Raw genomic sequence first — 27,537 nt, forward strand, 5'->3', positions numbered from 1 at the left:
ACCATGAATTATTTTATGGATTCGTTCAAAAAAATAAACATAAATTCTTTCAGGGCATAGCTTCCCAAACTTAATTTCGCGACCCACAAACGCTTACAAACATGCTTCGATTATTCAACACAAAGCGAGGTGACGACAGACTGGAGGTTCGCGAGAGTCAAGTTTGGAAAACGATGCTTCAAAAATTCTTCAATATTTTCTACAGGGATTGCTTTAGAAGTTCTTTCAATGAATTTTCAACAAATTCTTCTAGTAATTTCTTCTGAAATTTTCCAGATATTTCTTCAGAATTTTTTGGACTATCCACCAGAGATTTATCCGGGAATGCTCCAGAGTTTTCATTGAAAAATTCCGAATGATTGCGTCCAGAAATTTCTTCAAGGGGTCTTCCATGAATCCTGCAGAAATTCTGTCAGAGATTCTTGTAGTATTACTTTCAGTGATTCAGACAGGAATCGCCCTAAACATTCCTGCAGAAGTTCATATTTTGATCCCTGCAGAAATTTTTCCAGATATTGCTCCATGTATTACCCCAGAAATTCAACTGGCATTTCTTCTAAGGATAATTGCAATTAATTCTCCACGGATTCTTCAAGAATTTTATTCAAATATATTTCCCTGGAATCTCTACGGAAATTCTCTTAGAACTAGTTCTAGAGTTTTTTTTATGGATCTTTGGAGACGCCTTATTTGTTTTTCAGATATTCTTATAGTGCTTTTTTTTTTAATTCTTTCGCTGATTTCCTCAGGAATACTTCCAGAAAATCATTCAAGGATTTCATAAAAGGATTTCTCCGAGAATTTTCCTCCAAATTCTTAATTTTTCTCAGTTACTCCCAAGAAGTGTTTCTAGAAAGATCTTAAGAAATTTTTACTGGATTTTTTTTTTTTTTCCAAGAACTTCCCGGGGATTTCTTCAATTATTTCTCTAGATATTCATTCAAAAGTTCATAAAAAGATTTTTACAGGAGTTCTACTGAAAATTTCTCCAGAAATTCCTTCAGGGTTTTTTTTTTCAGGAATTTCTACTAAGGTTTCTTCTGAAATTCCTTCAAAGAGATTTTAGCTCCAGAAACTACTTCAGAATTTTAAATTTTTCTTCTGGAATGACTACAAGGCATTTTTTCAAAAGTTCTTCCATTGAGTTTTTCGGAAATTCATCTTAAATTTTCGTTACAAATCCATCACGGATTGCTTCGGAAATTATTTCGAGGATTTCTCTCAAAATACTTCTCCTGCAGAATTTCCTACAAGGATTTTGTCTTCTAGAAATGGCTCTTGCTATTCCATCACAAACATCTCCTGGGATGTATTCAGCGATCCCTGCAGAATCAGATATGTTCAGATATTTTTCCAGGGATTTCTCAGAAGTTTTTTCCAGAGATCACACAAAAATTACTGAAGATTTTTTCGAGGAATCTCTGAATGATTTTCTAAGAAATCTTTGGAAGATTGTCTTAAGAAATCTCTAGAAACATCTTACGATATCCCCACGAGTAATCCTACAATTTCAGAGAAATAATGCTTGAGAATTTTTGGTAGAGGTTCTGGAAAAACTTGTGAGAGAATTATTATTATTATTATTTTTCTTTATTATCGAGATTTTCAGCCCTCGGCTGGTTCATCTCGTTTGTGAAAGAATTTTTGAAGAAATCTCTTGAAAAATGTTCACAGAAATCGCAGACTAAGGTACTGACTGGTGGAATTATTTAAGAAATCGCTCGATAAGCTTCTGGGGTTTCCCTGGAGGATTTTTTAAAGGATTCCTTGGAAAAGCTGATTTGGGATTTGTTCTCAAAATTCAAAATTCAAAATTCAAATTCAAAATTCAAATTCAAAATTCAAATTCAAAATTCAAATTCAAAATTCAAATTCAAAATTCAAAACTCCCAAATTTCTGAAGGAAATCCAGCAAAAACAAAATAAAATTCTACAGAGAACCAATACAATAAAAAAAACTTCAAAGAATCTTTGAAACAATACTTGGAAGGATTAAAGAACCCTCTGCTGCTATTCGTAGGAAAATTTCTTGAAAAATTCCATGAAAAATGTTTTTTTTAATCGGCTGCTCAGTCTTGAGTTAACAAGCGATGTGCATTACTTGCCCAACATTTTGATAATAAATAAAATAAGTTGAAATAATTTTTGAAGTAGGATCTGCATCAATACATAGAAAAGCCTAGAGGAATACCTGAAAGATCTCTTAGAAAAACCTTTGGAGAAACTTCCAGAATAATGTTTCGAGAATTTTCTAGAAACGCTGTAGTAATACCCCAAGAATACCTGAAGGAACCTCTGTATTGATTAAAGCAATAATTTCTGAAAAAGTTTGTAGAAAAAAAAAACAAAATTAAAAAAGACCCTAGAGAAGTTTCTGAATCTTTGTGATTTTTTTCATAGAACTGCATCTATTAAACAAATGTTTGGAGGAATTTCTGGAGAAACCCCTGGACAATTTTAAGAAACTTATGGAAGAATTTTAGGGGAACCCCCAAGAAACACTCCTGGAAAGAAAACTGAAAATGTTTCTCGTGGACATCCTACAGAATTTTTTGAAGAAATACATGAAGGAATACAATCATGAACTTATGAAGTAGTTCTTGAAATAATGTCTTATGGAAATCTTTATGGAATCCCAGAAGAATTTGTGAGGAAGCCCTTCGACTAGTTCTATCGTACGAATCTGTCAGACATTTGTCTAGAAACCTCTGAAGAAGTCCGACGGAAAATTCCTAGAGGAATTCCCTGAAGAATTCTAGTTAAATCCAAAGGATTCATAGAGTTCATAGAATTCTAGCATATGGAATCGATGAAGTTTGGAAACCATGATTAACCAGCTCTGTTTTTACCATGATATCCAATAGATATACATATGCTTAAAGATTACACCCATCTACGGTGTATGGGTGTTAGTGATGTTTTGTTTTTAAGCGATAATGATTCCTGCTACGTCAGGCTTTAGGTCAATGTGGGTGGAAAGAAGTAATTATTTTAATCGCATGCCCACGGCAGACCACCACCGAGTATAGACACGATCATGCTGGGATGTCGAAGATGATGCGGGGGTATCAGTAGGCTGGCTCTAGAGGCACGTTCTCCTCAATTTGGGAAATTTGATGCGGGGGTACAGTTCGTTGGCTGCATAACTTGTGGGCGTGAGGCATGGCACTGTGATGTGAAGTTGAAAAGCAGTAAAACGTCTTTTCATCCCGTTTCTGGTTTAACCGATATTCATGAAGACATGATACGAATTGTATATGATGACAAAAAGGAAAGTTTAGATAGGAACATACAGATATAAATTTCAAAACATATACAGAAATGATTGCCACTCTACCAACAAGCCCCTCATTTTTACTGTTCACCAGCCTCTCAATAGTCTTTTGAGCCTCATCTAGCGTTCAAAGCAGCTTCAAAGCATGTTTTTTTGTAACTGCTGCATGCTGTTGTCTTGTAATGAACTCTGCACCTCGCAGCTCTCATATTTTTCTCTGTCAGAAAATTACCTACATATATCGGAAGATGGCGCAGTTTTTATCTTCCCACTATTGACAATTTCTTAAAATGTCCGCACATCATCCTGTTGCATGATGTTTTGCATTTCAGCAGTGACATTCAACTCATAGTGCTGTTTCCTTCCTGCGGTAAATCCCTTTCTCTATTCCTTTTGATTCCTTGTATTTGTTTATCTATTCCGCCGGGAGTCATCAACATTAACATCTGGCTTTTGGAAGTGTTCTTCTCAAGCCTTACCTTCTGGTACATTTAATCGAAACACTCGCTTTTAAATCGTTAGTACTTATAGCCTATATTTCCTTAAACCCAGGCAACCACGCCGATGCGTCAGCTTTAAAGGTCCAGCTCGGTGATAAAGCTTATGTTTACGAGGGGACCAAGTATTCTAATCCCCTGCAGGATAAGTGACAATTCCATTCCGACACGAAATTTATTTCGCTGACTAATAACCTAACGACCCCTCTATCATTGACCGCTTCGCGTTCCCCCCAGTAGTACAGTGGAACACAGTGGCAGTAAAACGCGCGCGCGATCCGGTTACGATATTCTGCAAAGACCATGACCTTTTTCTTTTTCCTAACACACCGGAACGTGACCAAGCATCATAGCTTGGACTCGCCCTGTCGGGGCCCATTTTGGAGCACGTTAGTGGCTGCAACAGAGCGCCTCGAAATGACCCACGTTCGTACCCACATGAAGGCTGACACCACCACCGTTTTCTTGTTGGGATGTGGTGTTGGTGTAGATGATGTGTCGAGAAATTTATCGGACCCGGGTCGGTGATATCAGCTGGGGTTGGATTGTGTGCCGACTAGGTGGCGAAATATGACGTAGTAGATGATACAGTCGGCACACGTACGTTCGCCACAATATAACCGGTACGTGTCACCTGGGTGTGACAATCTCGAATGGCTTCATTCGGGCTGAATTGATTGTTACTACATACCTGCAAAAGGCGGAACGTTACCTTTGTTTTGGGTTTCGGTATTAGGTGATTTGAACATGGTTAACGTGAATCTTGATGAAATAAACTCCTTCTTATGCAAGTTCTGGTACCGATGCACATGATTTGTTGTTCAGTACATTCTCAAATAACTAAGTGGATTAGTGAATTAATTTGTAAAGAAGTTACCAATTCTTAAACCAGTAGATGATGATCGCGACTACTTTAAAAATGCCTGGTAAACAAAATCCTGTTTAGTAATTGTACTCCAGGGTGCGTGTTAGAGGCAGAATAATAATTGCGCTAGGGATGAACTACTCTGCATCACATGTAAATTCCAACGTTCAGATGTGGAATGAAAATACAAGTTGCATGGCGAAGGTCTATTCCCACATTACCTCCCATTTCCAACCAAAACACCATTCCAATTGATGGCTTCGCCTGAGTGACATCTAACATGAAATATCTCGGCAATGTGCTGCGTGCAAGAAACCCATTTTGTGAAATCTTAATTGGAAATATGTTTTCTCGAGAATACTTTGTCGTGTACATTTGTCTCAAGATGGTGACTGTAAACGACCATGTGAAATTTCCATACACACCGGAAGGTGAGGCAAAGGCGTGATACACATTCGTTTCAATCTGCTTCTCGAAGTCATGACCCACTGAAAATGCAAACGACGACGACGACGAGCACTAGCAACGTCTAATGCGACTACTGGCTGTCGGCTTAGGGAAACGACCGAGCGACAAACAATCTTCCTGTCTTGTTCCCAGGTTGCTGCTGCTGGGCCGGTGGTGGCGTGTGCCCTCTCCTCGAATTCTCGTTACCACCATCGAGCGTCTTCCCTTCGTCGTCCGTCCCTTGCAGCTAGTGGTTCATCGTTGTCGGTGCAGTCTAGTGACTAGAAGATACGTCGGACGACGTCGTCGTCGTCGTCATTTTACATATGAGGGCTATTAATAAACATCACTCCACTGTTGAATTATGCGAGCACTAACAAACATCCAAATTTATTACACTTTAAACCACCTAGGCTAGGATGGCAAGTTGTTATTCGGACTGAAAATTGCAATTTCGGTATCTGCCGGCTCGGTGCATATGTTCTTATTTTAATCAAGGAACAAGTTTTGATGGAATAGTGCACTTAAATTGGGAATGTCGGAATGTGAACTCTCATGCACTCGTAATTTATAACTCACAATTTTGATAAAGTTCTCTACTAGGTGGAAACTCGCAATTTCGTTACTTATTGCGAGTCTCCTCAATCTGCGATACTTAAGTACAAGCATGGTTGAATCCAAAGATGGCTGTTACAAACGATCCAGTAAATAAAAAATACAGACATCGCATACCTCAATGCTAACACCACTAGGTCTACCTCTTTCTCAATCCATCCGCAACCATGTACTTCATCGTTTACTTCTAAGCCTATCTTCGCTGTTATTTTCTTCAGATGAGCATAGGCGTCATCCAGTATCATGATCTTCAAAAACTGCACAAACTGAGCACTCGGGAGAAGCCGCATGGCTGAAACAGTGTAGGTACCGTTTGAAGTAACCATGATCCAGTCAGGCGCAATGTTACTACCGCATGGCGCCTAGTGATACAACTATCTACCCTCGGAATTAACCTGCGGGTTCAACAGACACCTGAACAGGATGGTCCAGGTACTGTAGGATCAATGACCTTCTCCTACATCCAAAATAAAAGCCATGACTACCATTTCCCCGACCCACTAAACAACATTCCCAAATCCGCCAAACCATTCTCTCCGGAACCACCAAGAAGACATTGCTTCAGAGAGGGGCTAGTGCATATTGCACCCTCAAAGTTATATGCGTAGTATGCAGCAACGAACATCGATGATACGTTTTGGGGAGTCCACCAAAGTAGCATGCTAGCACTCAGCCAGTTTCTCGAGTGGTCCTTACCACTTCCTTTGTCCTCGGTAGGCGGGCTGGGTCTACACCACGCCTGTTTCCAACTGCACAGCAACTATTAAGAACTGATACGTGCCCTGCGATTTTACTTTTCCGCAAGTAAGACCCTTTCAGCCAGTACACAGAAGGACGTGCTGACATGGGGCCTCCACCTGCTCCGACCTTTCCGAGGACCCCTTTTCAACCACGGACTGGGATTCCACCCAATAGACCGCCGAAGCCACGACAGCAACGCTTCCAGGGTGTTCTCCCCGCGGCCACTTGATCGCAGTAAGGATCGATTTGGACCGCAGGGCACCGGTATTACCTACGTAGCCGACTTCGAACCCTTGAACCACCTCTTGTATAGCATCTGCACTAGTCATTTCCGAGTCCACGTGCCACCTCCTCTGTAGCTCCAAGACGATGTGGGCGATAGCCATTCGGGAGAAACCACATGATCGAAACGATGTAGATACTGTCTGAAGCATCCATGGCCTGGAAGGATCTCAGTCAGGTGGAATGTTACTTGCCCATGGCGCCTGTTAACCCAACTATCTATCCTAGGGATCAACATGAACCTTCCTTTGGTGGAACAGTTCCAAGACGCGCTGCCATTTGACTATGATGGATAATCTGGCAGTCCTGCGAATGGCACTTGCGCCGTGCATTTCGAAGCACTCGATGTCTTTCCTGATAAGTGATGACGCAGAGTGCATCGGGTGACACAGTACGGTACGCGCTCGCAACCCTCAGGCACTACCGATTCTGTAAGTAACTTCAGAGTATCTTGTACAGGTACCCGGTTATCTCCAGACGCAGGAGCGCATCGGCAATAGCCGCCCAACTGGCGTTATTAAATACGTTCCTTATATCCAGGGTCACTACTACACAGCAGTAAATTCACCTCTTCCCGGTGGTCGTTGTAACCGACAAGATAGCGTCTACGGTCGACCTCCCCTTCCGGAAGAGTCTCAGTACTCAGCGTGCCTCAACATTCTTTTAGGGATGATTTTTTCGAGCACCTTCCCCGCCATGTCGATCAAGCATATTGGTCCTAATGCTAACGGGTCACCGGGTGGATTCCCCGTCTTTGGTAATAGAACCAGGCTATGCCTCTTCCTCTGGGAAAACTTCCTCGTCCAGGCAATTGTGCATAGTAGACCTGAACATCCCGGGAGCGTCTTCTTAGGCCAGGTTCGGAACTCCTTCCTACGCTAAGGGACTTTGCTATCCTCGCACGTTCTTCATCGGTGATCCTCTCCTCATCGCTAGCTCCAGTCCCCAGCTGTCCTATGAAAGGAGGTCATGGACTAGGATCATGCCTCAGAAAAAGCCCCTCGATAATCCCCTCCAACATATCTTGATATTGCTTTTTTTTTTAATTCCGCCAATTTTTTATTCTTCAATCGCTTAACCTAATTTACAGCTCTTTTGTCTACTAGGGCACTGCGTGAGCGATTCCAACTGGAAGCTGTACTTATACTTTGTACAGCGCCTAAATATATTCTATTCTAATTCTACTAAATCGAACTGGTTGTCGTTACCCTATCATGGTAGAATGATGAGCACAAGGATGTTGATGTGTGGCTGTTGGTTGTTCCTTTTTCGATTGGGGATCCAGGCGCGGCGCAGGTCCATAATTGCTTGAGTTCCCCAGTAAACCAGGTCTCCCATGCAATGGCAAGTTGTTAAAATGTTTCAATTTTGCCAGAAGTTTCTTGTGGCTTTCTTACACTCCGCAGCCCTGCTTTGTGATAAGTTCCACTCCAAAAAATATTGGTTAGAGGTAACACGTGCAAAATTGTTAAGCTGATTACCACTTTTGTGCAGAACCCGTGCTTGGTAATACATGTGCCAGGAATATAAACGGGATGTTGCTATCGTTTGAATCAGTCTTTCAAATGTTTGCCCAACCCTTGTTCGGCGGTTAGTGCATAAATGTTCAAGCTTATTTTAGAATGGGAAGCCTTCTTTAAGTGTTGTTCCCCACTTCGCCACTTCAGAATGCAAACCAAGCCTTCTTTCCACACTAGCGTAATCTTATTAGGAGAAGCGCTATGTTTTTCACAGATTTCCTTCGTTATTTCCCGCCGTCCATGCCTTCAAACGCCCAACAACACCCGCTTCAAAATAATCAGCCCCAGTGAAACAACAATGCAAAACGTGTGCAAAAAGAAGACACTAGAGGTGTGAGTGTTGTTTTATAAACATTCCACTCCCACGTAATAACAATCCCCGTGTTGCGTTCCGCCACTGCTGGCGTGGCTCTCCTCTTCGGTTGGGAGGCGTTTTGATTCTTATATGGCAGGCATGCGGAAAACACGACCAACTGAATGGAAATAGTAAATTAAAATTGCTGCACCATATGGCGGGCACATGGAAACTGAACCCCAACCTTCCCAACCACAACTGTGTAATATCTTATGTTTTATTTTGCACACCAAGTGTTTGCTGATGGTGATGTTTGAAGTGAAACCAATATTCAATCTGACGGCAATGACACGACATAATTTGTTAGATTTTTTATTTGATTCAAAAAATATTAGTTTCTACTAGCGCAACGGTTCAAACACAAATGGGTTGCCTCTTGTTCAAGGTTGCACTAATTAAAACTTCAACATTTGCTCAAATTGTTATTAAAATAAATCATTTTCCTAAAACATTAAGCCTTCTTGCATCCTTTTTCGACATAGTGCGCTAGTTATGGCTAATTCCATAAGAAATGCATACAAATAGTGTGTACAGGCAGTGCTGTTATGGTAAAATCAAAGCTAATTATTCAAGGTCTCCGAATTTCTCCGCCCATAAACTGATAGAATAACTCAAATCTACGCGGATTCTTTCAGAGATTCATCCAATAATTCCGCAATAAGCAGATTGTTGGAAGAAGAATTCGTGCAGGAATACCAAGAGCAACTAAAAGGTTAACCTCTGTAAATATTCCTATAAAAATCTCTTGAGGAATTTCTAAAGTAATTACTAAAGCGATATCCGGAAGTATTCCTGAAGAAATGACTACATTAGTTTCTGCAATAATCCCTGGAGAATTTCCTGCTGAAACAGCTGAAAGAAATCATGCATGAATCTCCGGAGGAATCTCTGAAGAAATTTCAGAAGATATTCCTTTAGAAATGGCAGCCTATTTATTGCATCCATAAACAACTAGTAACGCTCCATAGAAAATCACAAAATGCTCCATAAAGAATGGACATACACTGTGGTGAATAATTGATCGGACAAACGCCGATTTTCATACAAAATGGCCAAGTTTGAGGTGGTGTACCTATAGTTTGCTTTGGTGGATTGAGCTCAATTTTTGACACAGAACTACGAATATGCTGAATTTTGTGTATACAAAGTATAAAATGTTTTCGTTCACAGGTCACAGGGCGTGGCAAGGCGTTGAAAAATTCGAATAAATCGCTGAGCAAATTTTCCGAAAGTATAGCAGGAGGGAGGAGTAATCAGCTAAAAAGATAAAAAAAAATCTTTGAAGAGAAGTACTGAAATTATTCATACAGCAATTAAAAAAGATTGGAGAATTTTGTAGAGGAATCTGTAGGGGATTTTTTCGAAAGCATCTGTGTAAGGCTTTCCAAAACAAATCTATTAAGGAATTTTTGATAGAAGCCCTGGAGGATTTTCCAAAGGAATTCATGGAACATTTACTGAGGATAACTATAACTTTTAACGTGTGTTTTGTGGCTAACTCTTCACTTTAATTTATGGAAGGTTTTGTAAAGCAATTTTTTAAAAGAAATGCCTTGAAGAATGTGTAAATAGTGGAATTTCCAAAGAAAATTCTGTAGAAAGGACTGAAGCAACCCATGGAAGATCTGAATGATTTCGTGAAATAATCCTGAATGATAATTCTTGAGCAATCTTTAGAATAATATGATATTGTTAAAAGAATCCTGCAGGAATCTTTGGACGAATTTCTAAAAGAATTGAGAGAAAATATCATGAATGCTTCTCTGGGAAATTTTCTTAGGAAATGCCTGTATGATTTGCTAAAGGATTTCATGGGAAAGTTTTAAAAGAATTCCACGGAAATCCACGTAATCCTTTGAGAAATTTCTGAAGAAATCTCTTGAAGAAAATCTGTAGGAATCGCTGGAGGTAGTTTGTTATGAATTCCTAGAAGAATTTAAAAGTGAATTCCCAAAGGAAATTAAAAATGAATCTTTGGAAGTCTTTTTAAGGAATTCCACCGAACAGAAACGACCAATGACTGTTTAAACCTGATAGCAATAAAGGTAGAACACAGAAAGATGGCTTGCGGTAATAATCAGCATAAAAATGTTTTCAAATTTACCATGGCACCATGACCAAGCATAATAGTAAGTTCAAACTTAAGTCTTCTTTAAGTGTAGTTATTAAACAGTTTGAACTTTTTTGAATCTTCTGCAATGATTTTTTATGATAATAAATAGAATTTTTTTTACTGCAATAATTTGAAGATCCTCAGTTTTTTAATGAGCACTAAGCGAGTCTCTTTTGTAAACCTTGAGGACAGACTTATTTGAATCCCAAAACGGTCGCCACAATGGCCAACTTTGGCACCTACTCACGATATTAAATGCACAAATCTCCACGTAAATTTACTGGAAAATTTTGAGTTGCACGCCCCTTGGTAAATAACACACTGGAGGAATGTTTTCTTCTGAAATTCCTCTAGAGAAACCTTCAAAAATTTCACTGAAAGTTCTTCTAGAAACCCTTTTATGTTTAAGAAATTCTTTCATGGAATATTTCAGAAACTTCTCTGGGGTTTTTTTAAGAAAACTATCCACAGACTCCAGACATTCCTACAGTGTTTTGTTTTTATAAAATCAAGAATTCAGAATGGAACTATCACACTTTTCTAATCCCCCTCTCTCCTTAAAGTGTAATGAAATTTGTAGATGTTCCCCCTTCAGAAATAACTTCAGGAATTCCATTTCCAAAGTAATCCAAGGGATCTTTCAGGAATTCCTCCTTCGGTTGCATCGAAAATTTTTTCAGGGCATCTTCAATAAATTGCTTCATGGAATGTCCCCTGCAAATTCTCCAGAAGTTCTTCTTTCATGATTTTGTTAAGTGTTTCCAGTAGATATTTTCCAGAGATTTTTACAAATATTCGTTTAGAGATTCTTTCATGAGTTCCTTCGCGTATTCTTCCATGTATCTCACCCGAAATTCCTCCTGGATTTCTTCCAAGGATACCTTTGAACATTTTTACTCGGATTCTTTAAGAAATTCAAAAAATTGTTCAGAAACAATTCCTGAAAGGCTTTACATTCTTCAAGGGATTTCTTTATAAAAAACGTTCACGAATACCTCCGGACACACGCAGAAAAAAGCATAGTAAAATCAAAAATATTTCAGGCAAACTCAAATAAATTGTCGATTTGTTCTGGCAACAAAAATTAAACTGTTTGGAGCAAATCGAACGTCACATTTGAAGCAAATTCAATCCATTTTTGAAACAAAAATGCATCTTCTGACAGGTTATGTTAGAAACAAATGTAAAACTATTTGTTTTTTTCGTGGCAGGTCGGCCCTACGGAAATATTGGTTTTCCAATTAAATTTACAAAGTCATTTCCTTCTCTAGGAAAACCCATCAGCCCACGCGGCACTTCCAATGCCAACATCATGTAGATAACATACGCTCCCGAAATCAATGGGATTTCGTGGAAACTTTTGGTGAAACTTGACTTTTTTTGCAGGAGGAAATCTTGTTTGGTGCTGCAGCTAGAACTCGAGAGTTTTGTTTATGTTCTCGACGGCGGAACGGGGGGCTCTTCAATGGGTATTGCAGAAATCAATATGTTATTGAGTTAGCTTTAAAAAATAATATTTTAGTTTTAAATATTTTATCAGTTTACTGAATAAACATGAATATTTTTATTTCAAACGAACGAAATTTGTCTCCGTGCATTTTGTCAGAAAATCATTTATGGATTTTGATAAAATATTTACCTAATTTTCCCAAATATTTTTTAATAAATCATTATAGGAATAACACCAAAAATTTCTAAGGAGAAGTTTCCCGAGATTTCTTTATCAACTCTTTCTTGAAATCCTCCAGGAATTCCCTGGGATACTTTCACACAACCCTCCAGGGATTTTTTTAAGAATATCTCCAGGAATTTATTCAGGAATCAGATAGACAGTTTACCAACCAAGAATTCTTTCAGAAATTCCTCCATAGATTGCATCATAGACTTATTCGGGAATTAAAACAGAAATATCACTTCTTCGGTAGTTTTAGGATTTATTCATGAATATCAGCAAGAGATCACCACAGAAATGTTTCCAAGGATTTTTTTTTCGAGTTTTGGAAAATTTCGTCAGGGGTTTTCGAAGAAATGTCTAGAAAGTTTATTTTGTGAATTTCTGCCACGGTGCCTTCAGAAACATCTCCTGGAATTCCTTTAATGATTCCTCCAGGATTTCTTTCAGATATTTCTTTACCGATTTTTCCAGAAGTATTTTATGAAATTACATAAGAAAATAGTAGTTTTTCAAGAATAACCTGACGGAATTCCTAAGGAAATGTTTGTAGCAATTTTAGAAACAATCACTGGAAGAGTTTCTCAGGAATACCTGGAGGAACTTCTTTAAAGAAATTTTTTAGAAGAACTTAAAATAAATTTATAGAAGAACTTTATAAAAAAAAACGTCTGGAGTATATAAGGAAAACCAAAACTGGAAAAGTTCCAGTGAAAATCCCTGAAGGGATTTCTGAAAAGACATCTTAGAGGTAAAAATTGCAAACAAAGGTACTGGTAAGACACGAATGTAGAGAACGGTAGTCTCTCTATACAAAAAAAGGTACTAGAGAAATTCTTGAATAAATCTTTTAATAATTTTCTGAGGGGACTCCTGCAGGTTAATTTGGAACAACCCCTGTAAGAACTCTTAGAGATACTTCTGGAAAAATATTTTCTTGCAAATTTCTGAAAGGTGGATAAAAATCCCTGAAGCATCTTCTTACTTTCAGAAATATTCGGAGCAAATTTAAATCAAATGGAAGCATTCTTGAAGGAATCTTAACAAAAAAAAATGAAAATGCTGTGTAGTAATTCCAAAAAGAATTTTGATGGATTTTCTCAGAGCAACGCCAAAAAATATATCCCGATGTGATTTCTGTAGAAGCCCCTGAAATAATCTCTGAAGAGCCCCCGGAAAATTTCTGAACGAATCCCTGAAGAACGGTTTCTATAAATCCCAACAAAAATTTACGATCCAACTCGTGGAGCAACTTTCAGAAGAATTTTATGGAGAAATTCCTGAAGAAACACCTGAATGAATCCCTGGAGGAATTCCTGTAAAGAACCCCAAGATAATATTTATACAAGTTCATTAAAGAACTTCTCGAAGTTCCTCGAAGTCGTTCGATCTATCTAACAAAGACTAGTTGAACTTAAAATGTTACGAATTCCATATGAAAATCTGTTTTTTTTTCAATCTAATTTGATGCGTTGATTTTTTCGCCATTTTTTCTTCTAAGCACTTTTAGAGCATCCAAAAACTCACAATTTTGTCTAAGACGTCAAGTTTGTATTTCATCAACTTTCAGAGTTACAACTGATTTTCTATGGAAAAAATCGTATTTTTTAAATTTAATCAAAAGTTGCAAACAAAAAAGGTACCCACAATTTTTACCATAAATAGATTAGAGTACGATCTTTTCAATACAATAAAGCGATCCATTTGCTCCTTTTTGAGATGTGACTTTTTTTAAAAGAATTATTTTTTCCAAGAAAAATGCCTGTATCTTTTTTACTATGAGAGATAGAACATTGAGATGTTTGGAAAAAAATATGAGTCGTTGATAATCCTGAAAGTGCTCGAAATAAGTCCAAATAAGTTCTTCTACAAAATTGTGGAACATTTTGTAAACGTATATAAAACAATTAAAAAGCAGTTTTTTGGATCAGCTGAACTACAGGAACCCACCAAATTTCATAGTGATAAGAAAAAAAGGTCGAAAAATAAAAAGAAACTTTCCTAAAGAGTATCTAAAACTTTAGGTTTATGCACAAACGTTTTTGTCTTCGTAAATACGGTTTTGAACCAAATATGCAGTGTATGGGGCGCTGGAATTTGATAACCTCGAGTAACTAGCTCTGATTTTACCATAAAAGCACTGGTCTCATATGAGTGTTAGAAGAGAATATTATACTTACGAGAGTACGACTGATATGTGTGATCTAGCTACTTTATCGGCGCTGTAGTCTTGGGGAATCAAAACGGCTGTTTTAGATTTGTCCCGACGTTTCGACTCTGTTTCGAGTCTTCTTCAAAGGAAAATCATAATTTTCCGTTGATTTCCCAAGACTGCAGCGCCGATAAGGTAGCTTGAAAAGAATATGAATTTCCGCCTAGAAGAATTCTTTATAATTTTCCTGGTGAACGTCTCAAGGGTTCTCGCAAAAGCTATAGCAAAATTCTTGTCAGAGCGTTAATGATTAATCATAAATTTAATCATGATTAATGATTAATGATTAAGATTAATCAAAAATCATTAATCATAATCACTAAAAATTTTTATTTAATCATTAATCATTAATCTTAATCACACTGATTTCGCAATTTAATCATTAATCAGTAATCATAATCATAAGAAAAAAGAATTAATCAGTCATTAATCATTCATTACCAAAAATGATTCACCATATAAAATATATGATCCAACTTAAATTGGTTCAAATGCTGCTCTAAGTGTGATTCTTTTTTCAAAAATCTCCCAGACAAAGAAACTTTTACTTTTGAAACTTCAAAAATATTGTAAACAGCACAAAACCTTTTAATCATTTCCAGTTTTTATGATTGATTAATCATGATTAATCATGATTTTTAATCAATGAGCCGTTTTTAATCAATAATCATAATCAATAATCACAGATAAAACCAATTTTAATCATTAATCATAATCTTTAATCATCCTAAAAATCAAATTAATCATTAATCATAATCAATAATCACCGAAATTAGAATTTTAATCATCAATGATTAATCATGATTAAAAATTTTGTAAATCATGAACGCTCTGATTCTTGTAAGTATAATTTTTATTCTTGTACCGACTTTTTGAACCTTCTAAGCAGAATACCTTCTTCGAATTAGTGTATTCAGTTTGTACCTTTTAATTCCACCCTATTTTGCTTATCCTTTGACAGATGCGCGGATTTCGACTACCGATTCACTGACACTGACACTGAGGAAGATTATTTTTTATTGAAACCTCTGATTTCAATACGTAACGCAAGGTAGGCGAAATTTGTTCTTTGGACACAGACTGTAAACTATTCTGTATTGGACCAGCAGTAGCAATTCGCAAAAATAAAATACGCCGCCGTCACCGCGGAATAGGGCGAACCGCGTGTTGCCGGCGTTGCCTTTGCCACTGTCTCAAATTAATATAAACGATACCGCCCGTGAAATCTGCTTCGGCGCACACGTCTATTCCAGGGGAATTTCAATCTCTGCAGAAAATTTTTGAACAAATTCTTGAAAAATGTTTTGATAGAATAAAAGAGGGGATTTTCTGGCGGAATCTCTAGAGGAACTACTGAATAAATTTATGCAAGATTTTCAGAAAACCCCCCAAAATATCTGAAGAAATCACTGATGGATTTTCCAAAGGAAGGCATCTTACAACATCTTGAATAGTCTAAGTCTTTCAAATTCCACTGCACATCAAATCATTGCTTCAGTGCTCCAAGTCCAATTTATGCTTGTTACTTTATGAAGTTCAGTCCAAACTACACTCGCATAGTTTCTTAGATCGCAATGTCGATAAGCTCTTATTGTCCGTACTGGGAAACGGCTGCCAGAAAAGTAACTAACAAACAATTATTCAAATGCTACACTACTAACTTCAATCATAATAAATTTGCATCTTTTGCTAACAATAATATTTTGCAACCCCTCAATTGCCAGACTTCTTCCCACGTAAATCCACACCGGTTAAGCGCAAAAAAGCGCATCCAAGTTATACACCGTACAGTACAAGTGTTCTGAAGTCCGCTTCTGCCGCCGAGTTTCCATCTTCCAGCAGTGCAACCACACTGACTGCATCCCACCACCGGCCATTGAACATAAGCAAATTTACAGCCCGACTTCCACCACCACCCCAGCCAACGCGCTGGCGGCGTCGTCATCGCCGTTGAAAACTTCTTGAGGAGAACTTGAGACCAAGAGGATCGTCGGGACGCAGGGATAGAGGATTGTTCGCTGTTTTTGAATTTATGTTTTTCTCCCGACTATGGTTTGTTTGAGTGCCTTGGACCAAAGTTCTAAATATATCTCTCTCTTCTACTATGTTGACTATAGCGCAGATAAAAACGGCGAAAAAAACATCGCGGGACTATAAATATACACTTGTGTGTTGTGGGAAAGTAATACGTGTCGTTTCGGGAAGAAGAAAAGTGCTGCAAAAATGTTGCTGATAGTGTGCTGATGATTCCGGCAAAGTAGCAACGAAGATTGTGTGCTTAGTCCAAAACTAGTGGCAGCTGGCTTGCGAAGATATCAAGTGAAGATTCCCAACTCGGCGATGGAAGAAAAACGAGTGACGGGATCTTGTTGAGTGAAAATTTAAAATTAACTTTTCTCAACCTCCAGCGAATCAGCTACTCCTAATCGCACGTCTAGTGCAATAAATCGTTCTCATTACCGTTAACGCTACGATCTAGCAACCAATACTATGCTCAAAGTGTCTGGTTTCGTTCCCATCTGGTGGTACAACGACTCGTAATAACCTGGGTCGAAACGTGACCTTTGAAACACCATATTCGAGTAAGACACGCCTCAAATCGCCGTAATTCATGTTAACTCCCAACCCCCAATCCAGTGTTTACTGTTGATACTGTTTTCTGAACTTAGTCGATCTAAACTTTTGGAAACTTTGCAGTTAAACAAGCTTAGCAAAACACATTGAAGAAAAGCGAGCAGTGCGAAGAGGGAAAAACATCCCATGCTCCAGTCGCCCTCAGTTGGATGAAAGTTGGAAAGCGAAATTACGTGAAAACGGTCCTATGTATGTGAACCAGTGTCAGTGCGAACAGCTTGTAATCAGGCCGGAGGGAGCAGGGAAAAGTTTCTTACCCAATTTGAACCTCTCCGAGAAGACATCCATGAAGAAGTGAACGAACGTGACATCTTGGAAAGAAGAAAAAAAGTAGCACAAACCATCGGACAAAACCTTGTGATTCCAGCGGACATAGAGAGCGAAAAGCGCAGCTTCGACCATTATTGCCAGGAACAATTAAATGACTTGACGTAGAGCTAGCCGCCCCTGTACCTCAAGGTGATTCTAGTTTTCTTTCCTTTAAGTTCTAGTTCCGTTAGTTTCCGGTTTTATACATTGCAACAATCCTGTGTACATAAAAAATCCATATTTTTGAAGTTTCTTTCCCCAACAGCTCCCCCCAGATTCTAGTTTACGATCCCGTTGCTCGACCTTCATTCTGATTTTCTTTCTTATTATATCACATCGACCACCAACAACCCCCCAAATGAACACCGAAAACCACCGAAACCACCACAATTCAATCCAAGTGCATCACCCTGGCCCACGTCCACAACATTATCGTAGTGCAACACGCTCCCCCGCTCCCAACAGCATCGCGTACGAATGATTAGATGCTTATAAACACCGACTTAGTCTTTCTTAGAGAACAGGTGCGTAGACCCTCCGAGATCAGTACGGAATGGATTAAGACCCATTCGCTGGTTGCTTTCTTGTTCGGCGTTTTTTGTTGGCTTGTTCAATGTTTGTAATGAATATTTTAATACCTTTCTTTTGTAATATTTTGGCAAGAATTTACTTTGAAACGGGCAGAAGACATTCTTTTCATAGTTAGAGTTTCTCAATTACTGCTTGCAATATTGTTTCAATTTACCAAATTTCGAGTTCAATCGATTTGAAATTCAGTTAACTATGTATTTTTACTTGACTACAGTTTTGTTGTTCAGCGATTGTAACATTTTTTTACTAAGTAGCAGTAATCGAGAATTGAATCAAATGACATTACATGATGACATATTCTTTCTTTGATTATCATTATTTATTATGCCTCTCAAGAAAAATCAGAATATGGCGATTATCTGCCTCTGGCTTCTGATATTAGCGCGACAGTCACTAATCATAACAGCGTCACCAGATTTAAAAGTATATAATTCCACTATATGGGGTTTGACAGCAAGAACACTCATTCCACTGAGCTACTCTTGCCGTTCGTCACAAACACATTCAAAAACATTTGTCACTTCGCGAAACCCACGTGCTTTTGTTTTTGGTGGGATCAGTTTTTCTTTTGTTTTGCCTTGCGACTGTCATGCGGCGGTATGCCTTGCGAGCGTACGACCGCCGCAGGACTCTAATAAAAGATAAGCGCGAAAATATACTTAATATAACAAATACAGTCGAACCTCCATGAGTCGATGTTCCTTGACTCGATATCGACTCATGGAGGTAATTTTTTCCATACTGAAAAATAATTTCTGGGTTACTATGATGGTCCCCCCAAAAGGTTCCCAAAGGATTTTTGTTCCACTACTCGATATTTCCTTGAGTCGATGGTCCCTTCAATATCGACTCATGGAGGTTTTACTGTAACAGAGAGAAACTGTTTGATATAAGCTGTACATTTATCCAACAAGTCTTGACAAATATGGCTGATTAAAAATCCTTATAATTCAATATAACATGATTGGTCAGGCAACTGCTAATTTCCTTGAGCAATTATTAGGCTACTACTTATTGATTGGAGTTTTAACCTTCCGTAACTCGCGCGGTTGGCTACCTGCGTCAGCACCACGCTAATGTTGAGTACAAAAAGCGAGATTTTTTCAACGCGTTGTACAAAATACAACAGCGCGATCGCTCGAGGGTTAAGAAAGTTGAATAATACTGAAAATGTTGAAAAGTTCTAAACATAAACTTTAATAGGTGTAAAGAATTATTTGTTTTAAACTGAAAAATCTGATTTCTACAAGACAGCAATTAGTTTCAAACTAGCATAATCTCAATATGTTCATCAAATACGTGTTTCTGTTGTGCACAATGCTTTATTACTCGTATGTAAATCCTCTAAGACTTCACGAATGTAAGTCTAAAACTATTCCTTTTTTTTTAGCAGATCCTGCACAGCCTTATTGATCAAAAAGTCTAGAGTAAAAAAATAGACGCTGCCCACGATGAAAAGTATAGGAACACACATTATAAACACCACATTGTATCGAGAAGTATACCATCATCGTTAATTCGCTCTACTCCTTACTTTCGTGGTACGCCTGTTAGTGATGACTTCGATAAGTGGGGGTAGGGGCGTTCATGCGTACTCTCTATTGGTAAGCATTACACCAGCTACCGCCTTAAGTTGTCCTCTCTTTCCTGGAAGATTTGATCCTTGCTAGAGCTATAGGACTATAGACTACCCGTTGAACTGAAGCTCCCGAATGGCGGGTGGCCTACTCAACTTGCTGTTGGCGTTCCTCCCATTTTCTCTGTAGTTCAAGTACGATTCGGGAGATTGTGAAAGTAACGGAACCCCACTTGTTCACCCCCTTACATATTTTTTCTACACCGTTGTCCGAAGTGATGTATCTACCGCATATCTCCTCCTGCATACTCTACTTTTGCTCCACGAAGCGTGGGAGCACATGCTCCGCGGTCTCGTCGTAGTCTACGCATTCCGGTCATGCAGAGGAGCCTGCATGTTCGAATCTGTGGAATAACCACCTAAAGCATCCATGGCCTGATTGAAATGGTATCAAGTGAAAGTTCACCTCGCCATGGAGCCTGCTCGTCCATTTAGACACGTTCGGTATGAGCCTGTGTGTCGTCCATCTACCCTTGCTGGAGAAATCCCATTCCCTCTATCACTTGAATAAAGACGATGTTCTGGCGATTCGTCTCACGCCTCTTGTGCCACGTCACTCGAAGCACTCTTCGTCCTTTGCCACAACTAGTGCTATGGGCATCATGCCCGCTAGCACACATACCGCGTCCCTTGAGACCGTGCGGTATGCGCTGATCACCCTAAGGCACTCGATTATGCAGCGGTACCATACCGTAACATGGAGACAGCTACTGTCGTGAGCTCTTTGGCATTATCTTTGACAGTGCCATTATCGCCATGCTTACCCTTTTGCAGGCGTATTCCACGTGACTTCCGAATTTCAGCTTATCGTGTCGATCATGACCCCCAATTGCATCAGTGAGCGCATACAGTTGATCGTGCACCTGCCTGTGGTGACCGCTGCCAGACTTTTTCAGACTTGCGGTTGTTTACCATCACCACCTCCGTTTTGTGGTGCGTGAGTGACAACTGTCTCAACCTCGTCCAGTCCTCCACTATGCTAATTGTGCGCGTTGCTGTCAGTTTCACTTCCTCTATCAACCACGAGGGTCATGTCATCGGCAAAACCGACTAGCTTTACACCCGATGGAAGCTCGAGCCATCGCACGCCGCGTTCCATAGTACAGGGCCCAGGATGGAACCCTGAGATACCCCCGCGGTGATGTTGAAGCTCCTCTCGTCTTCCTCAGTATCATAGATTAGCACCTTATTCTTGAAGTTCTCCAGACACAGGCACTGGCTATGCGAGACTCTTAGGAGGCGAAAGGCGTGCTCGATCCGCGCAGTAGTGGTCTTCCCTTTACTTCCTTTGTAGCACTATCTCGGACGTATTGGTTACAGCCCTAACAACGTCCATCATCAACCCACCCTTCCGGAAGTTAAACTGTTTTTCCAAGAGGCCAGAATCATCTGGTTCATCGGTATAGGCTATCATTCTCGACAGAATGATCCGTTTGAATAGTTTCCCGGTGGTATCCAGAAAGCAGATAGGTCTGTATGTCGACGGGTCTCCAGGTGGCTTCCTGGGTTTGGACACTAGAACCAATCTTTACCATTTTCACCTCTCCGGAAATTCGCCTTTATCTAGATACAACTGCATAGCCATTCTTAACATGTCAGGGCTAGCCTCCATGCCCGTCTTGATGGATACTGTGTGGATACCGTCAGGACCCGGAGCTCGTCGTTCATGACCGGGGCGACCTGGCTTTGGTCAGTTTGGCCATATAGAACGGGGACCCATGGTCTTACATCGTGGCGCGGGAACAATGTTTCCACGATCTTCTGCAGCATTTCCCGGAAGCATTCTGGGAGTGCTGGCCATACCTACTCTGTGGGCTTTGGCGCCTTAATGTCTTTGTTCAGTGCCAGTTTAGCCGCCCTGTAGGCCGCACTTTGCCCTATTCTATCTGCATCAATGCGAGCTCTTTGCATATGCCTTCTAGTTCCTAGGCAGGATGCACAGAGCTCTGCGATTTCTGGACATCACCAGTATACCGGTTTGCATCCATTTCTGGGTAGAGATCGTCTTGCCATAGCGGCGTGAAATACACGGATTTGGATTCCGGCTAGATCATCGCAGGATGTTACCCTTCGTAAACAATCGTTCCACAAAAGCCGACTTATCGAAACGCGAGGTCAGCGATCCGCGATGACGGTCGATGACCTTCGGCTGTGGCCGTCTTCCTCCGTGTTCCACCCTGTATCGAATCGTCAGATGGTACGTGTGTGTGGTCATCGTCGACCTTCCAGTCTTAACTAGGTTTTAGACCCGGGCTCCAGAAGTTCACATCAATGATGGACTCTGCGCCATTCCTACAGTAGACTTTTTTTATCCCCCACGTTCGCAACATCCACCACGTTCAATCTAGTCAAAGCTCTGAGTAGAGCCCAGCCTTCGCGTTAGTCAAGCGGCTACCTTACTCAATACGCCCAAGCGATGAAGTCTCCCAAGTAGCACCTGCAACTAAAATGGAAATGATCATCGTTACAAACATGTTGCAACTGAGTTTTCATGAAACAAACAAAATTAAAACCTATTAAAATCCTGTTGTTAATTCCAAACTGAGGTGTAACAGTTTTATAACAACTAGCAAAATGAAAACAAACGTCATCATTAGTCGAAACTTGCGAAATCAATTTGTAACTGAAATATAATCTGATTGTTTCAACGAATCTTAGTTATAACTATTTACAAACCAAATCAACCAAAACATTGATTCTGATTGTTATAAACATGTTACACCTGGAACTTATTTAGAACATAACGAAAAAATTTGACAGGAGAGATAGAAGTTCCAAAATGGGCGGCAAAATGTTTTTGTGATCATGAAAAATATAAAATGCACTATAAAAAAACCAAAATGTTTCAAAAATAACGAAATCATGTACAAATAAAATGTAACCTTTTCTTCATAAATTTAACGTCATATTCCAAATTTTATAAAATTAAAGTGGTAAAATAGAAAAAAAAATCTTATTGGAAGTATAATCAACTAACTTAACTTGTTTTAAGTCTATGGTATAATATTGACCAAATAAAAAAAATCTGCCTCATTTTCGCAATACTGAAGGACTGGTACCTACCACTGGGAAGATTTGAATATATGGGGTTTTGAGAAATCTAACGTCACGTACAAAAATATTAGGAGTTTCCCACGAAAAATTTTACAATGGGTTTACGTTTTTTACAAAAAACGTGAAATTTTCGGTACGTAATAAATGGACAGCCTCTTGTCGACGTAAATGGGACGTACACGTCCAAGTGTCTGCTTTTCTGGTTATTTATGTCCTACACGGAAAATTAAAACTACCTTATTTTGGGTCGATTTTACCCTAAAATGAGTATATCGAATTCATTAGTTACTCAAAATTAGGTTGTTTTTCTTCTCTCCCCCACAGATGATGTCGTAAATAAACGGAGATGCGTCTATCCAACGGGAGTCTTTGAGGCCAATAAGCCAATTTTGGGTAAATGTAGATTTGAGTTGAATGAAGGGGGTCTTGGGTTGAATTTACCTACTCTTGAGTATATTTTTAGTTGGAGGTAAAGGAAATTTACCTTGCGTGAGTTTAATCGATTCACTCAAATGTTGACTTATTGGACTGGACTATAAAATTGCGTCAAAAGAATCCAATTTTTGGTAGTTTGGCGGTTCCGTGTACCACGTGCAGCATTGTTGTACTTTGTCAATACGGATTCCCATAGACATGATTCAGCAAATAGTATCTTTCTAAATTCTAAAATTAATTTTCGGCATTTTATGGATGCATTAAATAAGCTGCTGAAATGCACTCCGCCAAAGCAATATGGCGAGTTAATTTTTACCACAAATGTCTAAAGTTTGACTCGCAAAATGATAGGTAGACTGAGGCGCGTTGAGAATACGGAGCTAAAATGCGTAACTTACCGATAAATCTGGAACGGCAGACAAATTGACGTTCTCGGTCAGCCTTATTTGCGGTATATTTATGCAGACAATTTATTGATCACATGAACGAAACTGTTGATGCATAGTAAGTGGCAGTGACGAATGCGGTGACTAGCTGACTAGTTGTCGAATCGGTTACCATTTTTTAAGTCGACTATAAGTTGTATCTTGGTTATAATTCGATTGCGTGGACTGGAATGGATGTTTTATATTGGCTCCACCTCTTGCGCTTTTTTGGTTGCAATTTAGTCGTTAATAAGACGATTGTTTCAAACGGCATAGCTTTCAATATAGTTGCATACAAATTACAGGAACTTATTATTGTCCAAGTGTGTTGCTTGGGGCTCCACCGATGACCTTGAGACTCAATCCCACTAGTGTGCTTGATAGCGAATCTTCCGAAGACGAGAATTGGCCTATCGGCCACCTGGAAGGGGCATAACAACTGCTATAGTACACCCCGTCCATCGTCGCTGTAGCGAAGCCCTCGTGCGACCTGAAAATTATTTCCTGGACCAAAAAACGACTGGTTGTACAGATCGCCTCTAGCTTAGCCTTTTCCACTACCCAGTTCCCGTTATCGAGAGGGATGCTGTGTGGTTCCGATAGAAGGACGATGTCTGTACTTGACTCCGAGATTGACTGCCACAGCAACTGTTGTGCGGCTCCACAATGGTTCAGTTTTTGCTGTTCAGCCTGCATTATCGTCGGTTGCTTTGACCTCCTCACGTGCCCGAACATTTTGACCCACCCGTCGTGTGGCCCTTACTCTGTGCAAATCAGGAATTTTTTTCACCGAGTTGCACTCTCTTGGGATGTGGCCTTCCATTCCGCAATGCATGCGGATGTTACTCCTGCCAGGGCCTTTACACGCCCACGATTTGTGTCCTAGCTCGAAGCACTTGAAGCACGCCTCTGGCGGCTGAATGGGCATACCGACCAGCCAACTCCGATCTTGCCGACTGCAGTCGCCTTGTTCACCTCCTCTACGGGGAGCTTGATCGTGGTGATCGTCGTGTATGCCGGGCCATTCCACGTCCAGTGGTGGGAGACGATCTTTACCCTGCATGGCCCGCAGCACCTCGCCGTACAACTATCCGCATCATTTTTGAAGGCCAGCGCGTCGCTCTTGTCTCGGTTGTGGGCTGGTTTACCATTCTAAACGCCGTCTTTTTCCCAACCGTAATCCAAGTGTTCTACTTTCCTTGGTCCGGCTGGCTCCTATTTCTAGTTGGCCTCCTGGGGCTTGTTTTCTCTTCCCTTGTGCGTTTCGCAGCTGATTTCGGAGCCTGTTTGCTCGTGCTGGCCGTCCCAATCTTCTTCTTCTTCTTTATGGCTCTACGTCCACACTGGGACTTGGCCTGTCTCGCTTCAACTTAGTGTTCTTTGAGCTATTCCACAGTTATCAATTGAAGGGCTTTCTTTGCCTGCCATTGCATGAATGTGTATATTGTGAGGCAAGTACAATGATACACTATGCCCAGAGAGTAGAGAAAATTTTCCTGACCGGAACGGGAATCGAACCCGCCATCTCCTGATTGGCGATCCATAGCCTTAACCACTAGGCTAACTGGAGATCCCAATCTTCCGCTTCGAATTACCGCCTGTCTCTGCCAGGTGCTTCGGTCATTCAGCTCGAGCTTTAGGGCGGTTTGACTTCTCCCCGACGGCCCCGACGAGCTGTATGGTTTCGTTCTGCATCGTCGTGCTGCTAGCTAAGAAGAAGCTGTCCGTTTGTGTGGAACGCTCTTGAATGCTCGTCCGCGTTTCACTTTTCGGCCAGAAGGTCGTACGCCTTCTTGACCAGGGTCAGCGACTTGCGGAGCTTCAACAGGTCCTTGCTGATATTGATCCACCCGCGCGTGTAGCCGATCAGCTCGTCCAGCTGCTTTGCGACTACCAACATTTTTGGTAGCCCGCTCCTGTTGCGGTTCAGCGCCCGCGTGAGATCCGCGCCAATTATCTGCGCATCCTCGACCGGTGCTGCCGCCTGCTCACTGGCTCGTCGTAATGGCGATCTCGCCAGTCCTCCTCACGCGAACGAATTCAACGCCGTTCCCTCTGCCTCTCTACTCTCGATCACATTGTTGTTGTTCATGGATTTGGTAATCGTCATTTCGTTTGGATCCTCTTTGGAGCCGCTATCCCTCACTGGAAATGAAGTAGTCATTAATGATCCTGAAGGTTATCTATGCAAGCAGGGATACCGATCAGCGTTAACCAGGAGTGTTCATCTGAACCTACATCCACCCAGTTAGTTGCCTAAACTGGGTACAGGTCAGCAACGTACTTTAAGGCCTCGCCACGCTTTTATGGGACGGAAGACAGCGCCGACATTACGCATCTGCCGTTTCAAGTCGGTGTCACCCGACCCTACTCAGAGGATAGAATGCCGTCGCTACCAACTCACTTGTGCTATTGTGTGTGTTCATAAGTGTGTTGAGATGGTTTCAAAGCAAGACCAGTATGCCGTAATCAGAAACGAACTGGCGTCGTTCCTGATGTGGACGAGGCACTCTTACCTGGGCTATGGCACTTTGGAAGCGGTGCCATTTTGCTTGCAAAGAGTTGCTTCCGGATGTGTAGAATTTCTGAAGAGGCTCAACAGGGCCCACTGCTGAACCCCCGACACGCCTAGGCTTATTCCGCTTGAGCTACCCGTGTAGAGCTCGGTCACCTTCCTGTGCCAAAGGTGATAAGTCCACTCTGGTGTGTAGATGTGGTTCGCCTAGGAAATCCCGATCTTCCCAAAACTGAACAATTCATCATTAAACAACTGACTTATTTCGAATCCTTCTGCTATGAGACCAAGTTTCCATAGAGTTAAACCTTTTATTTTCTACGTTCTTTTCCAAGTAACAATAAAATCACAGCCTCCAAAAATATTGCAGAAATAACATTCCTTGAATGGAAAATGCTTTACTAGAAGCAGACGCTGCTGGCTTTCGCAATTGTTCAATTTCAATTCGAAGCAAATGTTTCTCTTGCGGTTCGCCGGAATGCTTTCTCGCCTGGTGGTATTCAACCAACATTGCACCAGCTCATTCCATTTCTTTTTCGCAACCCCGTCTATAGAAGCGAGACCATCATCAACCCCCTGTTGGAAGCACTACTGGAAGCGTCCGCGATCCAAATGATAGTGAGTGCTGCACAACTGTATACTAGTGTGGGTCGTCGGAACCGTTTTCTCAGATCAAAGCTTTTTTGGTTGCGTTTCGGGTCCTGAGTACCTGTGCAAAATTTGAGCACGTTCGGTTGCGTCTACACTTTGCGCATTGCAATTGAAATTTGTATGGGATTTTGTATGGGAAAACATACTTTTTTGCATTTTTGTCATAAATTGAAAAAAATGGCTGAAACTTTTTAACCGATACTGTAAAATGATAGCCTAGGATGTTCTGAAAAACTTTGTTGAAGACCGCAAAGTGATCCGATGCTTGTGAAAATAGTTATAACCAACGAACCGCATTCATGTGTTTATGTTTTAACATGTAAAGGAATAACAATAGCAACAAAATCATGCTGTTTCGCCAAGCAATGCCGACGCTATAACTTTTTTCATAAGCATCAGATCACTTCGAGGTCTTCGACCAAGTTTTTCAGGACACCCTAGGCTATGTTTTCACTTTATCGGTTACATGGTTTTAGAAAAAATCGAGATTGTTATAAGAGAAATGCAAAAAAGTGCGTTTTCCCATGTAAAACCCCATACAAACTTCAAACGCGATGCGCAAAACGTAGACTTAACAGATCGTGTCCAAATTTTGCACACTTATTTGGGTCCTGAAATGGGATCAAAAAAGCTTTGATCTGATGGGATACCATTGAATTTTTCTTTTTTTCATATAAACGATGACCCACTCTAC

The 27,537-nt window shown here is 40.3% G+C and overlaps 1 long non-coding RNA gene across 1 annotated transcript in view; it reads left to right on the forward strand.

Moving 5' to 3' along the window:
• LOC134284679 (uncharacterized) overlaps positions 1-19,273 on the forward strand; it is a 56,395-nt gene extending 37,122 nt beyond the window's left edge. The window contains exons 2-3 of the long non-coding RNA XR_009995878.1: positions 16,711-17,686; positions 17,802-19,273. This is a non-coding gene — a long non-coding RNA (uncharacterized LOC134284679). The remainder of the gene's footprint in view (positions 1-16,710; positions 17,687-17,801) is intronic.
• The last annotated feature ends 8,264 nt before the right edge of the window (positions 19,274-27,537 follow it).

Source organism: Aedes albopictus, unplaced genomic scaffold (assembly GCF_035046485.1).
Source record: "Aedes albopictus strain Foshan unplaced genomic scaffold, AalbF5 HiC_scaffold_51, whole genome shotgun sequence".
Taxonomy (NCBI): Eukaryota; Metazoa; Arthropoda; class Insecta; order Diptera; family Culicidae; genus Aedes; species Aedes albopictus.